Below are 14,693 nucleotides of genomic sequence, written 5' to 3'. Positions count from 1 at the left end.
TTCATTATCGGCACTTGTACATTCGCACCTTCACTGCACCAGCTCCACATGCACTCTACCAGGATGCTGACATTTATTTGTTTAATGATCCTTTTAGTGTTGCAGATGCTCACACTGGAACTCATCTCTATAATGAGTGTCTGCATGGTTTCTTAGGTCCAAAAACAGTCATATATGTGACCCATCAGGTGGAATTTTTTCCCATTGCTAACTTTGTTTTGGTTATGAGAGATAGGAAGATCACACAATCTGGCCCTTATGACAACATTCAACTCTTGCGAGAAGAATTTATAGAAAACCAATTGACATGCTTGAAGAAGCAACTACTGGAATGGCTGATCTGATTTTGGTCAACAACAGTTTTACTGCATCCACTTTTGCAAATACATTTCAATCTCTTCATGCTAAGGGCATTCGCCTAGCTGTGCTTTATCCAGCAGTCGATGTGGAGCAGTTTAGTAGGCCCCGCTCATATAGGATAAATTTTCTTTCTATAAACCGCTTAGAAAGGAAAAAAACATCGAGTTAGCAATTTCAGCATTTTCAATCCTTAACTCCTCTGAAAACTTTCATGCTCAGACATCCTTGACTATTGCAGGTGGTTTTTATCTTTTAGAAAATATTCAGTACCAGGAGGAACTAAAATGTGTAGCTATGAAGGGAAGAGTTGCTGATCGAGTTGAATTTGTCACATCTTGCTCAACCATACAAAGAAACAAGTTGCTCTTTGAATGCTTATGTATTATATACCCCAAAGGATGAACACTTTGGCATTATCCCATTGGAAGCCATGGCATCACAAAAGCCTATGATTGCATGCAACAATGGTGGCCCTGTTGAAACAATCAAGCATGCTGCTACAGGATTTCTCTGTGAAACAACTCCTCATGTAGCCACCCTCATCTCATGCCCACTGGACATCTACAACACACACACCACCCAGTTCCAGCTGCCAACCACCAACATTGCACCATCATTATTCCTAACATAGGCTCCCCTTTTCGTCTGTAGCCCGCCCTTCACTTAGCACACTTTTTTACCTACTACAGTTATAGCAGTAGCCATCATAAGTCATGTTCCCAGCACTCACTGTGCACCTTGCATCATCATCTGTCACCCCTTTACAGCAACATCACCTTTGCACATATCCACCAGTTGCTGAATCCTTCATTTATACTTTCTTTATCACCACTGCACCATTAGCTACACCTTACTTATATATATACCATATATGGTTTCCCCTGTGTTACAACTCATAGCAGTTAGAACCCATTTCCTGCATGAATTTCCTACCAGCGCCCTTACATGGTCCAACCGCAGCTATACTCGGAAATCCTGCTACAATTTTTCTGTTCACTGCCTAACATTTACAGCATTTACACCATAGCATTACTTGATATATCTCCCTATCTTCATAGGCTGTGTCAAGTCCAGGGACTTTTGCAGATTCTTTTTTTTCACATATCTACTTCACCAGCATTGCATCACAGTCCCTTCACACTCAGCATCTTCACCTTCATACTTCATATCATTTCATCAAAATTGTTACATTTCACATGCACCTATTGATTGCAATAACATCAATAGGTCACATCACCACATTCATTTCTATTAGCCATACCCTCTATACCTATGTCCACTGACCTTCATCAGCATCACTCTCATCCATCCATGTTGCATGTACGTCATATATGATATATATATATATATATATATACATATATGTGTATATATATATATATGTATGTAATCATATATATATATAGGTATGCATGTATATATATGTATATAGGTATGTATATATCACTTTTCACACTTAAGCTCATAAAAATCGTGGTGCATGAGCATCACACCATCTACATTTTAAAGTCAATGTGATTTGTGCAATTCTCTTTTGCTTTCATACTAACTAAAGTGTTTTGCAGGGAATATGTGGAAAATGTCATTACTTGGAGTTGTAATTTCAATTTTAATATAGTAATAAGTTAGGTCTTAATGAGAAATTTTCATTTTCCCGCACTAGATTAGAATGTATGAGCATGTGCATCCTCTAAGATTGTTTTGATTCATGATATTTTCTCTCTCTTCTCCACAAATGGGAACACGAATGGCACGTGCACCATTTTATAAAAGGTGATTAATCCTAAGTTGATGATTTACCTCAATGGCCATAGTCAGGATGTAAACAAAACTTAGGATTTTCATCTTTTATGGAATAACACTGGATCCTTTTCAAAAATCATCATATTTTCTTTAAATATTTTTTCTTTTAATCCTTCTTTGTTGAAAGAAGTAGACCTCTGTGTAAGAGGGTGTGCTCTTCTCTGTTGAGAGAAGAAGACCTCTGTGAAAGAGGGTGTTGTCCTTCTCTGTTGAGAGAAGAAGACCTCTGTGGAAGCCCCTTCTCTGTTGAGAGAAGAAGACCTCTGAGGAAGAGGGTGTTGTACTATTTATCCGGTGACTCGGATGTTATAGTGGAAAGCTCAAGTGGTTTGCTTGGGGACTGGATGTAGGTCTGGGTATTGACCGAACTAGTATAAATTTTGTGTTTTATGTGTTGTGCCTTATTGCCTGATTATTTTATTTTATCGATCTTTATCGTATTTCACTATTCACCCCCCCTCTAGTGGAATTTCAAAATAGACCATCTTGGGTCTTGGATCAGTTCTTAAAACATCATAATCTATCTCAAATGTGATCCAAAACCCATTTATGAAATGTTTTAAAAAAACCCCTTCCAAAAGAGGCGCAGAGCATTATTTTTTATTTTAAACCTCTTGCAATTTTGGAAACTTGAGCCAAAAATATAAAAATGTGTTTTCTGAAACCCTAGACATCTTTTGCCTAGGGATTTGCACCCCAATTGTTGAATCTTGCTCTGACCATTCTCCTTTCCAGCCATCACACGCCATCACCCTTGTGTCTTTGGGTTTTGCTTGAGAATCAAGCATTTCCCCTTGCTATTTTTCTTCTTTTCCATATCTCTTTTTCATTGCTTCTTTTCCTTGATGTGTGCTGATCATATGTGCTTTATTTTTCAGGTGTAGCAGAGGTTGAAGATGCCATTCTTGCGTGGAGTGTCGTCTACTCAAACAAGATCGATCGGCCCTGGCTCCATCCGATCCTCTACTCCAACCGATTGTGAATTGGATCACCTTCCGCCTTTGGGGTACTTCAACCGTGTGGCAGCTACAAGAACGAGTTCTATTGTGATGCTCCAGCATCATTGAAGAAGATGGGATGCATCTCCATAGGCTGATTCCGCTCACCTCTACCCCCACCTTCGTCGGATTGCCCTTGAGGTAGGTTTTACCTTTCTCGCTTCTTTTAGATAAAATCGAGTTCCCCTATAAAACGTCTCTCTTACCCTCTAACCTTTCTGATTTTCTCTTTCTTTGACAGCAAAACCACTGTCGTTTTTCAATTATTTTATATGTTTAAATGTTGGTTGTGGGTCTAGGTTAGGCGTAATCTTTGGTTTACAAATCGTCTTAGCCAAAAAGTGAAAATCGACTAGAATTGTTCTAGCCGATTTTAACGTTTTGTCATTTTCTGTTGTTTAAATGTTTTCTGCAGTAAACTGTGTTAAAACGGAATTGTTCCAGCAGTTTAAGTTTTCATTTAGCTTAATTTTATGTTGGGTTTATAGTCGTTAAGTAGTGGTGTCAACTTGTGTAAATCGACTAGTATGTGTCTTGTGATTTCTAGTGAATTTCTAGATTTTAGTTTAGTTTAATTTTTTTTAGTTACATTTTCAGTCGGTTGTGTCTTAGCTAAACTGAGTTTTAGGGGTAATTAGGTTGAAGTTGGTTTTTATTGAAGTTGAAATTTGTTTCAAAAAGAAAAAGAAAGAAAAAATTTCGTTTTTCATACTTTAGGCAAAACTCGTTTTAGTGTGTCAATGGCTGCCATTTCCTTCATGGAGAAGGTAGCCATGGTTGTAGCTTAGACGTTAGGAAAGTGTGTCTGGCATCCATTTTCAGTGAAATTCGCTTTAGTAATGTTTAGTTTAAGTCAATAACTTTGATTTGAATGTGTGTTAGCTAAATTAGTTCTTTTGTAGGTAGTGTTTTACATAGCAGTCATACCCCTTAAAGTAATTGTGTAAAGGTTCGTTTAGTTAGGTTAGTGAGAGTATAGGTTAATTAATTAGATAATGTCGAATTTTAGAAGAAGGGCAAGTGAGTAATTTGGGTTGAAAAACGATTTTGGTAGGTTGAAAAGCTCACCCAATTTTGTGGAATCCAATTGAGGAATTTGTAACCCCCTTCTAGTCCAACCAACATAGAAATAATTATCCTTTCAAAGTTTGGAAACAAATTTGAGTTTCAAATTCATTTCTAAAATTTGTTTGTGAGACTTTGGGAAAGAGTTTTAAAAAGGGGCTACCTTCTTTTAATGAAAATCAAAAACCGTGTGGGTCCCTCTTGCTGGACGGTTTTACATTTTCAAGCTTTCCAATTGTGTTATTAAGGAAATTATGGTGAATAAATTCCTTTCCAAATTCGTATTTATCATTCCTAAGCCCATTTACTAATTTTCTATAGTGACATAGCATAGATAGACTCTCATTAACTTTAGTAGGTAGTCAATTAGCCTTAGGTTTTAGAAATCGTGATTCATTAATTAGGTAGGTCATAATTAGTGTTAATTGAATTTCATTTAGGAATGTAACTTGGATAGAGTCATTTAATTATTTTTCTTCATTTTCGGTTTTAACAAATAGTCTCTATTTATTAGATGTCTAATTTAGTTAAGTCTCAAAGTTAGTCAACCTAGCGGGTCCATTGAGGTGTGACGTGAGTCTAGTCAAGGTCAATGATAAACCGCCTCCTAATTAACCCTAGTTCCCTACTAAACCTTGCTAGTCAATAACCTTAGTTAACTAGTTACTTTGGAGTTGATGTTCTTGTTAGTACTACTGTTAATTTAGTTTTAGACTTCGCTTTCGTTTTTCTAGTCAATTGTTTAGCTTATATTAGGATGCAGTATTAGGATTAGTTCAATAATATAGATTTGTTCTTAGTTCATACTTATTACTTTACATTAGTTCAAGTATAGCATTTGTTAGATCAAATTCTAAATTCACATATTTAGTTCATTTACATGTTAGTATAGTTAATTTAATTGCTGTCATTTTCTGTAGTTTAACATTAGATTAGCAGTGTTTAGGACTGTTTTTACAGATTATTCAAGGTCATAGTGCAAGTAGATGGTTATTTCAAGTGAATAGTGCATTGATTTAAAAACTCGATTTTTATTGCAACTTGCACTCGTCATTTTATGTGCAAATTTTTAGAGTTTTCTCAAAAATTTTCTTATATTCTCTTCATCTATGTGTTCACTATCAGCAGACCAAAAATCAGCTCATTTCGAGTTGATTTGGTCTGATTTCTAAGCGTTTTCCAAAATCAGTTTTTTCAGTTTCGGGACCTGCGATTTCAGAAATTTTCACAAATTTGAAACATTTATATATGGAGCTTCAGAATGAATTTTTCAAATCCGTAAAGTTTGACAGATTTTTGAATCTGTCAGGAACAGAATAAAAGAAATTTCGTGAAAATTGGACTTCGTTTGTCCCTTCAAACTCTCTGTTTGCAAAAAGCTATCAGAATCCACTTTTGCACTAGTCGAGGGTAAAACAATCATTTTCTTAGTTTTGTGAATTTCGGTAGTTTTACTGTTTTCCTGCATATTAGTTAGTATATTTGCATCACTTAACTTAGATAGAGTTAGAATAATTATCTGGTGTACTTAGAATTGATATTTTAGATAACTTTTAGTTTTAATTAGAATTTAGTTTAGTAATTCCTCATAGAAGTAGGTTTAGCATAATTTCTAGATTTATCTATCATAATTGTGTACTGACTTGTTCTTTTCTTGGTGTTAGGTTGATAATATTACTACAGATTACAAGGTTAATCGTGTCAAGTGCGAAAGAATTATATTTGGTGAAAGGACGAAATTGCCCTCGATGATCTGGAGAAGAATTAGAATTTTATTTCTAGTTATCTGTAATTTTTAGTTTGTAATTTCTTTAGAGTTGTATTGTTTAACTTAGAACAAGAGTTGATATTAATAAATTGAATTTTGTAGAAGTAATTTGGATATTTCCCGTGCCCTGTGGATTCGACCCGTACTTGCCACATTCGTGGAAAGTCGGTTGTTATTACTTTTGGTTGACGATTTTCCCACTATTTTATTGAAAAATATTGTTTTAAAAATACCATTACAAAAAGTTCAACCAAGTGACTACCTTGGTTTAGTAAGGTTGGCTAGTTGTGCACGAGGTTATGCACTGTTCCTAACCCTACCTGTTTGGAGCCTAGGTGATTCTGAGCCTCGGGCATTGTCAAATGTTTCGTTTCGGGTCTACAGGCGCGGCACCACAATCCGTGGAAAAGCCAATGTAATCCCCATTAGATGGGTTATTTTCAAATTTCATTTTTGACACGTATGTGTGTCGCACTTCTTGAGGAAATATACTCATGCCTTGGTTTCTGTTTCGGTTGACTAAGCTATGTAAGCGGACGAACACTATTGCAAACCCCACGTACATAGAATCTACGTTGGTTACAAATCACGAACACTGTTCAGTATTTTTGTATCGGGTCCACAAGCGCGGCACCCACACTGTGGGAATGCTAATGTTATTCTCATAAGTTGGGAATATCGTAGATTTCAATCTCAACACCTAAGTACGCTAAATTATGAGTCTTCCCTACGAGAATGATCTCATATTACATAAAGTGTCAATCTTAATGATTTAGTTCCAACTACTTGAGGGATGAAATTGATGAAATTCCATATATATGAAACTGTACACTCACTACACATTATCTTGTCTCTCAAAAATGAAATTGTATAATGCCTCTGTTCCTTATGTTTGTGCAAATGATAGAAAAACATGTGGTATTTAATTACACTTTGCATGTGTGTAAACACCCCAAATTTTCACTCACCTTCTTGACATCGCCCTCAATCATCATATTTCAGTTCTTCAGATGTAATGAAGGGCAAAATGGTCATTTTCCAAGATTAAACCTTGCAAAAAGTCCTAAATTTCATTCTTGAGCCTCAAAATTTCTATATTTAGGTTCAGAGACATCTTCAAATTGCAAAAATTCAAAATCCTTTTTCTGGACAAAAAGCTAGAATTTCCAAGTTCGAACTCAGAGTGACATTTCATAGAATATGTCTTTGCATAGCATTGCATCATTTCACTGCATAGCATGTCAGTTTGAGATCCAGAACTCCTGATTTTCAAAATTGTCCATCCAGATTTGATTTTTTTAAACTTTTTCAAATTGATTTTTAAAACCCTGGGTATTCAAAATTACCAAATTTTCCCATTTTACCCCAGGACTTTGAATTACAAAAATTTTCTCAAGAAAAACAATCTGGATATTTGGATATTGATTTTAAAGATTTTATCTCAAAACTTTTTGCAAAAGATTTTAAATCTCTTTACAATTTTTTTTTTTACATTTATCCATATTTTTGCCCTGAAAACCCAATTTTTCCAAATTCTTGAAAACAAATAATGTTTTATCTCGTATCTTCAAATAAATGGAGCGGGATCTGCCTTTGAACTAGCATCATACTCAGACTCCCAGGTAAATTTCTTATTTTCAAATTGGACCCACCCAGAGATCGAACCAATTTGCAAATTCTTCTTAATGTTATTTATTTATTTAGTTAGTTAGTGGGCCCACACACATGTAGCACCCCAATTGAAAATAAAAGAGTTGCCAACACAAAATAAAGCTTTATTTTCAAAAGAATTTTTAAGATGGCTGAGGTGGCATTTCCATAAAAGCCTCTCATATTTCATTATTCATTTTATTTCTTTTCATTTATTGGCTTGAATAAGATTTCGTTTTAAAAAAAAAAAAAAAAAACAACCTTAAAAACAAAAAACGCCACAGCCGAATTTCCCTAAAGTAATAAATCTGATTTTGCCTAAACTTAGGGAAATGAAACCAAATTTTGAAAAAAACAGAGAATGTGCCCCTCTTGAAACGGTTGTTTTCAAAATTTTTTTAAAAAAACCATAACGGAACCTCGTGAAAGGGATGCGTTTTCTTTTTTGAAGGATTTTCAAAATTCTTTAAGAAGAGGGGAAGGCTATGGATTCAGGGGAGGAAAAGCTGGCGGATTGAATTTGGTTTTTTTTTCCGGTTTTTACAGGTCTTCTTCCACCTCCAGCCAGCTGCAGTCGATATTTCCTTCATCTTAGCCACAGGAAATCGCCCTCCTTTGCCGCCAACTGTTGCTTCCCATCTGCCTTTAGCCCCACCGCAGGACCTCCACCAGCTCCTACCCACTTTCCTTCAGACCACCCATCTTCAACCCAGCCGCAGGAAGCCCAGCCAGCCAGTGCCTACCTTATTCAATCCAGCCGCAAGAGAAGCCATTCAGCGTGGAGCGCTTCCATCTTCAGCCAACGTGCTTCCATTTCCTGCAGCCTAGCCACAGAGGAACCACGTCTCCATCCTTCCTCAGCCCAGCAGAAGCCCCAGCAGCAGAGGAAATCCAACGTTGCTGCCCATCTTCCTTCAGCCCATCAACAGGGGATCCATCAGTTGCAGGGAATCCATAGGCTGCAGGGGGTCCATCAACGTAAGAAGCTTCAAGCCCTTCAATTCTAAAGGGGCTGTGGGACATTTCTTGTGGAGCTGCTCCCTATCTTTCTTCAGCCCAACAGTAAGGAACGATTCTTAGTTGCTGATTATGAGATTCATATAGTGCAGGGGATCTACAAGGTCATTTAATTCCTTATGTTGCTGTGTAGATTTGCTTGTTTTGTTGATTTTTTTAATTTTTGTTTAATGTTTGATTTCATGATCTTTCTTTGGTTCATTTGTTATAGCATAGCATTTCATTCCTTCATTGCTTTTACATTCTCATTCACTCATTACATGTTTTGTTTTTTTGGAAACCTGTATGTTCATATTGCCACTTTCGCTTTGTTATGCTTGGTGCCTTTTTTTTGGATCTTTAACTTGGCTGCTATCAACATTGACGATGCTTGTGTTAAAGAAGCCTTGGGACGTACAAGAATTGTATTTTTTGTTTCTGGTTTGGAGGACTGCTGGAGGGTTAAGATGAGAAATAAATTCAATCCTCCAGATAACAAGTTTCTATTGTGGGAATCCTGCAGCAATTGACTGCAGGCAATGGTTAAGTTGTTGTGTTTTGTTCCCTGGTACAAAACACAACAGCATTTGCTGTCTTAGGTGACTTCAATTTTCAGTTTTAAAAACTGATTTCCTGTTTTTCCTGTTTTCAAATGTTTCGGTTTCATGTATAATAGTTTCTGATTTAGTTTAGTCATTTTCCAGTTTTGTTTCTTGCATTTTTTTTCGTTGATATTTCAAACTCTTGTTTGTCCTGCATGTTTCCTATATGCATGATGGCCTATGAACTTTGTTGTGAATATCTAATAAGTTTCAGAGATAGCTGATCTGCATATATTTGAACAGTTTTACTAATATTATCCATAGTTAATAGTTTTGATGGATTAAGTAGATTTGAGTTGCAGTAACTCAAATAATATAAAAATAGTATATGGTTTTAATTTTTTTAGTTGCTATTACAGATTTTACTAGCTTGTTGCTATCCTAACATTGATTTTATATCATGTTATTTAGACTCACCTTCCTTGGCATCCATACCCATTCCATTTTCTGCTGCAGGTGTGCAGTCTTGAAAATGAGCCATGTTCATGTATGAATATTTTAATATCCATTTAGGCTTTATGGACCATCTTTTGCATGCTTTGTTATGGATATATAGGAAAGCTCCATACCCATTTTTACTGAAAATTATATTATAATTTGGGAAATACGGCTGTGTAAAATCACCTACAGAAACTGTATATACCTGTATTTTCTGATTTTACCCATTATATGGAATTTCCCTTAATATGTATATTTTCTCATTATAAGTATATATATATATATGTATATCTACCTATATGTATATATATATATACATATATATATACTTGTATATATATATATATACATATATATATACTTGTATATATATATACCCCTTCATATGCACTTATTTCCATATATGAGCATCCCTGTATCTAATTTCTCATATCAATACCTCTCCATTGTTACATATCATTTAGCACCAATTTTAGCAATTTTGATATATATATACATCTCTTCTTTGTATATATTATATATATATATATATATATATGTCCATTTCCTTGGTTATCTTGTACTAATTCTCATTTTGCAGGAAAATCTAGGAGATGCTGATTCCTTGGCTCCATTTCATTTATTTTTTACTTTATGTTAGCAATGTAACAATCAAATGTAAACCTTGGAATAATATTTACTTTTACTGCTTAGATTAGGCTGCATCTCATATAGTTTGATTTCAGTAATATCCTGATTCTATGATGCATATATCTCAATTTTCAAAATTCACCGTGGATGAACACGAATGGCACGTGCACCAACTCTTAGAGAGTTGATGAACTCGGTGGAGTCCATATTTACCGCCCTAGTCGGAATATGGATGAGACCCAGATCCATAATCTCTCTACCAGTCACATTGAGCCTACACTCTTAGGCTATCTTAAAATGCACATCATATTTCTAAAATTTTCAAAATATGGTGAATTAACTCAAGTAAACTCTGAACATATTCATGGCCACAGTTAGAATATGTGAAGGATTTACTTTGGCTTAATCCACATTTTTCCAACAAATTTTTCAAAAATCTTTTCAAACTGCATTCATTCATTCAAATCATCTGCATCATCTATTTTTCTCATGATTTTCTCAAGAGATTTTCACTTCATGGAATCGATTCCTCAAGAAACTATGATGATATTCGGAGTTGGATTTTCCAAATCAAAGTTTTCCCATGATTTACCCTAAAAAATTATTTTCTTAAGATGCTTTCAAAATGAATTTCTCATCTTTCTCAAGAATCAAAGTTGATTTTCAGCCATTTCAAAAACAAGATTCTCAGGATTTCAACTTACTAAGTTTTGATTTTCCATCTCCAATGAGTTTTCCTACAAAATTTTCTATCATTTTCCTAAGAAAATTCTCAAAATCCGAGTTTTCCTGATAAGTGTTCTTCTTTTCAAATGTTCATCTTTTCTCAAGAATTCCTTCCATTTTTCCCGAAATTCTCATCTCTTCATGGTTTTCCAAGTCTTTATTAACTTTCTCAAAATTTTCCTGAGATTCTCATTTCTTCATGGTTTTCCAAGTCTTTATAAACTTTCTCAAAATTTTCCTGAGATTCTCACTTCTTCAAGATTTTCCAAACCTTTATAAACTTTCTCGAGATTTCAAACCTTCTTCGTCTGAGTTTCCTGAGAGATTGATTTCCATCTTTTCCTGAGAGATGCTTTTCAACTCCAAATATTTTCTAAGCATACATCATAGTTTTTCAACTTATATTTTACCAAATCTCATAGCACATGCCTGAATTCTCTGTGCATTTAGGATAGAGCACGATTTCGATAATTTCACTAAGTCAAGCACAATTTTGGTCCTTGGTTCGATTACCCCTGTTAAAGGCGGCAGGAACGATCGAACCTCGTACCGACAGGTCGAGCCCCATCCCATGGATTTTCCCGCAATTTTTAAAACGGAGGCGAGTATTTCAAAACAATTTCCAAAATCCGGTCAAGTTTGAATCGCGAAAGCATTTCCCTCTCTCTTCCGCAAGGAAGGGAAGACGGGAAAAAATTTGCGACGATAACAATGTGGCACATCCTGACACTCGTACTGAGTAGTGTGTACCTCGATTGGTACATTGCTTGAGGCATTGATGAGTGCACAAGGTGCACTTACTTCATGAAATAAAAGGCTGAAATTTAAATTTAAACACCATAGGGTATGAATGGACATGAATTATATTTTGGACTCAGTTGGAGTCTCTGGGCAAAGGCCCTTCTGTCGTGAGTGGACTCACATGTGACTATACCCTAATTTAGAAAAGAAATAATATGGTGTTATGATCGTTTTCATGAGCAATGTGCTCTTGTTAGCCACGTGAGGCTGAGCACGTGGATGGGCAGACTAAGACCTGGTTTTGCGTACCCCGCGGGGACCACGAGTCATAAAATCCTCATTAAGAGGTATGACTAAATAATGAGCCTAAGAAAGATAAACCTGCTTCGCCCCATTCACAAACGGTTCACCTTGGAGAGGGTGGATGGTACAACCCTGAGTGACTTGTCGTTACTATGACACGTGTTCTGACAGGAGCTGTAGCGTCCTTTGGCCTCCAGTCACTCAGAGTCAGGGAGGTCGAGGTTGCCTTTTTGGGGCCTCACTACTGCAGTAGTATGAATTGCAATCATTGCCTATGTGAGAGTTTCTCTCAGCTGCGTGCTGCTCGCATAAGGTTTACTTGGACTGTAGCATCCCCGGTTACCACACTAGAATTTGAATAACAGACGCTGGGTGCATGTCTCACAGAATGCGAGGTTCCTTCTCGTACCTAAAGAAGTAACAAGAAGAACTTAAAGACTAACCAAACACAGCTGACATATTGTAGTTATTTTACTTGTTCAACAGTTACTTCAGTTACTTTACTTATTCAATACTTGTTACAGTTTTGTTACTGCTCTTAGTTACTTGTCTTACAGTTACTTCAGTTATGTTACCTGTTTCACTTATCACCTACACACTTACCTGACACAGACACATACACTTGTTAGTTCTTGTTTTTGTTTCCCTATTCTTCCTCTTAGAAATGATATATATATCGTGGTTGTTTCTTCACCACCTCGCGAGAGGACTGACCCCGTTTTATGGGGATGCAGGTGACAAATAGGTATAGTGTTGATGCGACGATACACGGTGGAGGCTTGGGGACCCACACTTAGCTGCAGATCCTGTCCCAGTTGGTTTTGGGTTTTGGTTGGGATACATTCCCTAATTTTGAGTTTTTGTACTATCACATTTTATAACTCTTAAACTATCGGGTTGTAAACCCCTTTATATTATGGATGTACCTTTATTTACATTGTTAGTTACTTTTGTTGTACTCACCTGTGGCCATCCAGACTTGCGGCCTTGCCACCTTCCTTACACCTTGTTTCCGCTGTTTTCAGTAAAACCTTTAAAAAAAAATCATAGAAAATCTAAGGTTTTTCCAAGGTCGGGGTTTGGGGTGCCACAGTGACTCTGCAGAGAATGACTCATGTGACTCTCCTCTTGAACCAAATAGTCCTCTATATGGCTTTTATGAAAAGATTGATAGTGAAAAAGGGGGATCATGATGATAATAGCCCTCATGGTTTTGGTCAGAAAAGATTGGAAGGCATGCCAAGGGCACTTGGTATTCAACTGCGTCTAATGGCTGCAATTGACAGTAAATTGAGTGTGTCACATAGTGAGCCAAGCATGGCAAATTCTTTTGGGCACTGTAGCCACAGGAAAGTCATCACTGAATAATGCACAACTAGTTCCAGCTCAACCCCACTCTTCATCCTAATGATCATATACATTAACTGATATAATATTTTTGTACACTTTCCACTTATCGTCTTATCAATCTCCAGATTGCATTATCAATTTTTGTCAGCATCCAATGGAGCAGTCATCTATATTTGAATTCAATCTGTTGTAAGAGTAGATGTTGTCCATGGTTGTCTCAAATGCATTTAGAAGTATTTTGCTCATTATCATGACTGCTTTGCTATGTTCAGTGGCAAGTTGACGTTACAGTGAATGGCATGTTAGCCTTTACGTCCTTCATAAGAATCTCCCAGGTCGAATTGTGTCCCCAATACCTGAAATTAGATTGTGCATGGGTCTCAACGAAGTGAGGTTGAATAGGATATTTCCTTGAATAACTTGATCCTTTATTATTGCATGTTGGGCCTGTCACAGGCTTTTCAAGCTCTTCCCTGTTACCACTCTGTGTCTTTCCCTTCTGTTGCATTAGCATACAATGCACTGATTAGAGGCGATGTAACAAAGATGAAATTTTTTTCTGGTTTACTGTAAAATACAGACCAGAGCATCTGCTGGATTCTTCAAGAATTCTTTGTTACATCTACACACTCTCTGCACACACCTTCAGCATATCCACAAGCAGCATCACTTCTACCCTTGGTACCTTGCTTCACCTTCCTTCCTTCCTTTACTACCTCACCAACTACAATTACAGCAGCACTGCAATCCTTACCACACTGATTACACCTCCCAAATCACTCTAGCACTTATCACTTGCATAGTAAGTATCGTTCCAGCATATTTTCCCCAAATTTCTTCAATGTCTTTATAACTCATGCTTGGAATCTATTCTTTACCATAATATCATTCTATTCATCACATTGTATATATCATTTATATATGTAACATGACATATTAGTTATCTGTAGCATGTATTCACATAAGCACTTTCCTGCATTTGTTCACTCTTTGCATTTGCAATCATCCTCACTGCTATAGCAAAACACCCTCACTTTGTTTTTTGTGCACCTGTGGCATTTCACAACATGATGATGCATGAAATGCACATCATGTTATTCATTTATTCATGCATTTTGTAGTGATTTTAAGGTTTAAAACCCATGATTTGATATATTTTGATATCAAGGGGTTGTGGTTCGAATTTCAGAAAAATCAGAGTTAAAATGAGAGAGTTATGGCTATTTTAGTGTTCGAGCACGAATTTTGAAAGCCCAAATCCAA

At 36.2% G+C, this 14,693-nt stretch overlaps 1 pseudogene; it reads left to right on the top strand.

Moving 5' to 3' along the window:
• Positions 1–268: 268 nt before the first annotated feature.
• LOC149834945 (uncharacterized) lies at positions 269–991 on the top strand (annotated as a pseudogene).
• The last annotated feature ends 13,702 nt before the right edge of the window (positions 992–14,693 follow it).

Source organism: Nuphar pumila, chromosome 6, assembly GCF_984573655.1.
Source record: "Nuphar pumila chromosome 6, dmNupPumi1.hap1.1, whole genome shotgun sequence".
Classification (NCBI taxonomy): domain Eukaryota; kingdom Viridiplantae; phylum Streptophyta; class Magnoliopsida; order Nymphaeales; family Nymphaeaceae; genus Nuphar; species Nuphar pumila.
The sequence above is the reverse complement of the archived record's forward strand: the minus strand, read 5'-3'. Positions and strand labels throughout refer to the sequence as shown.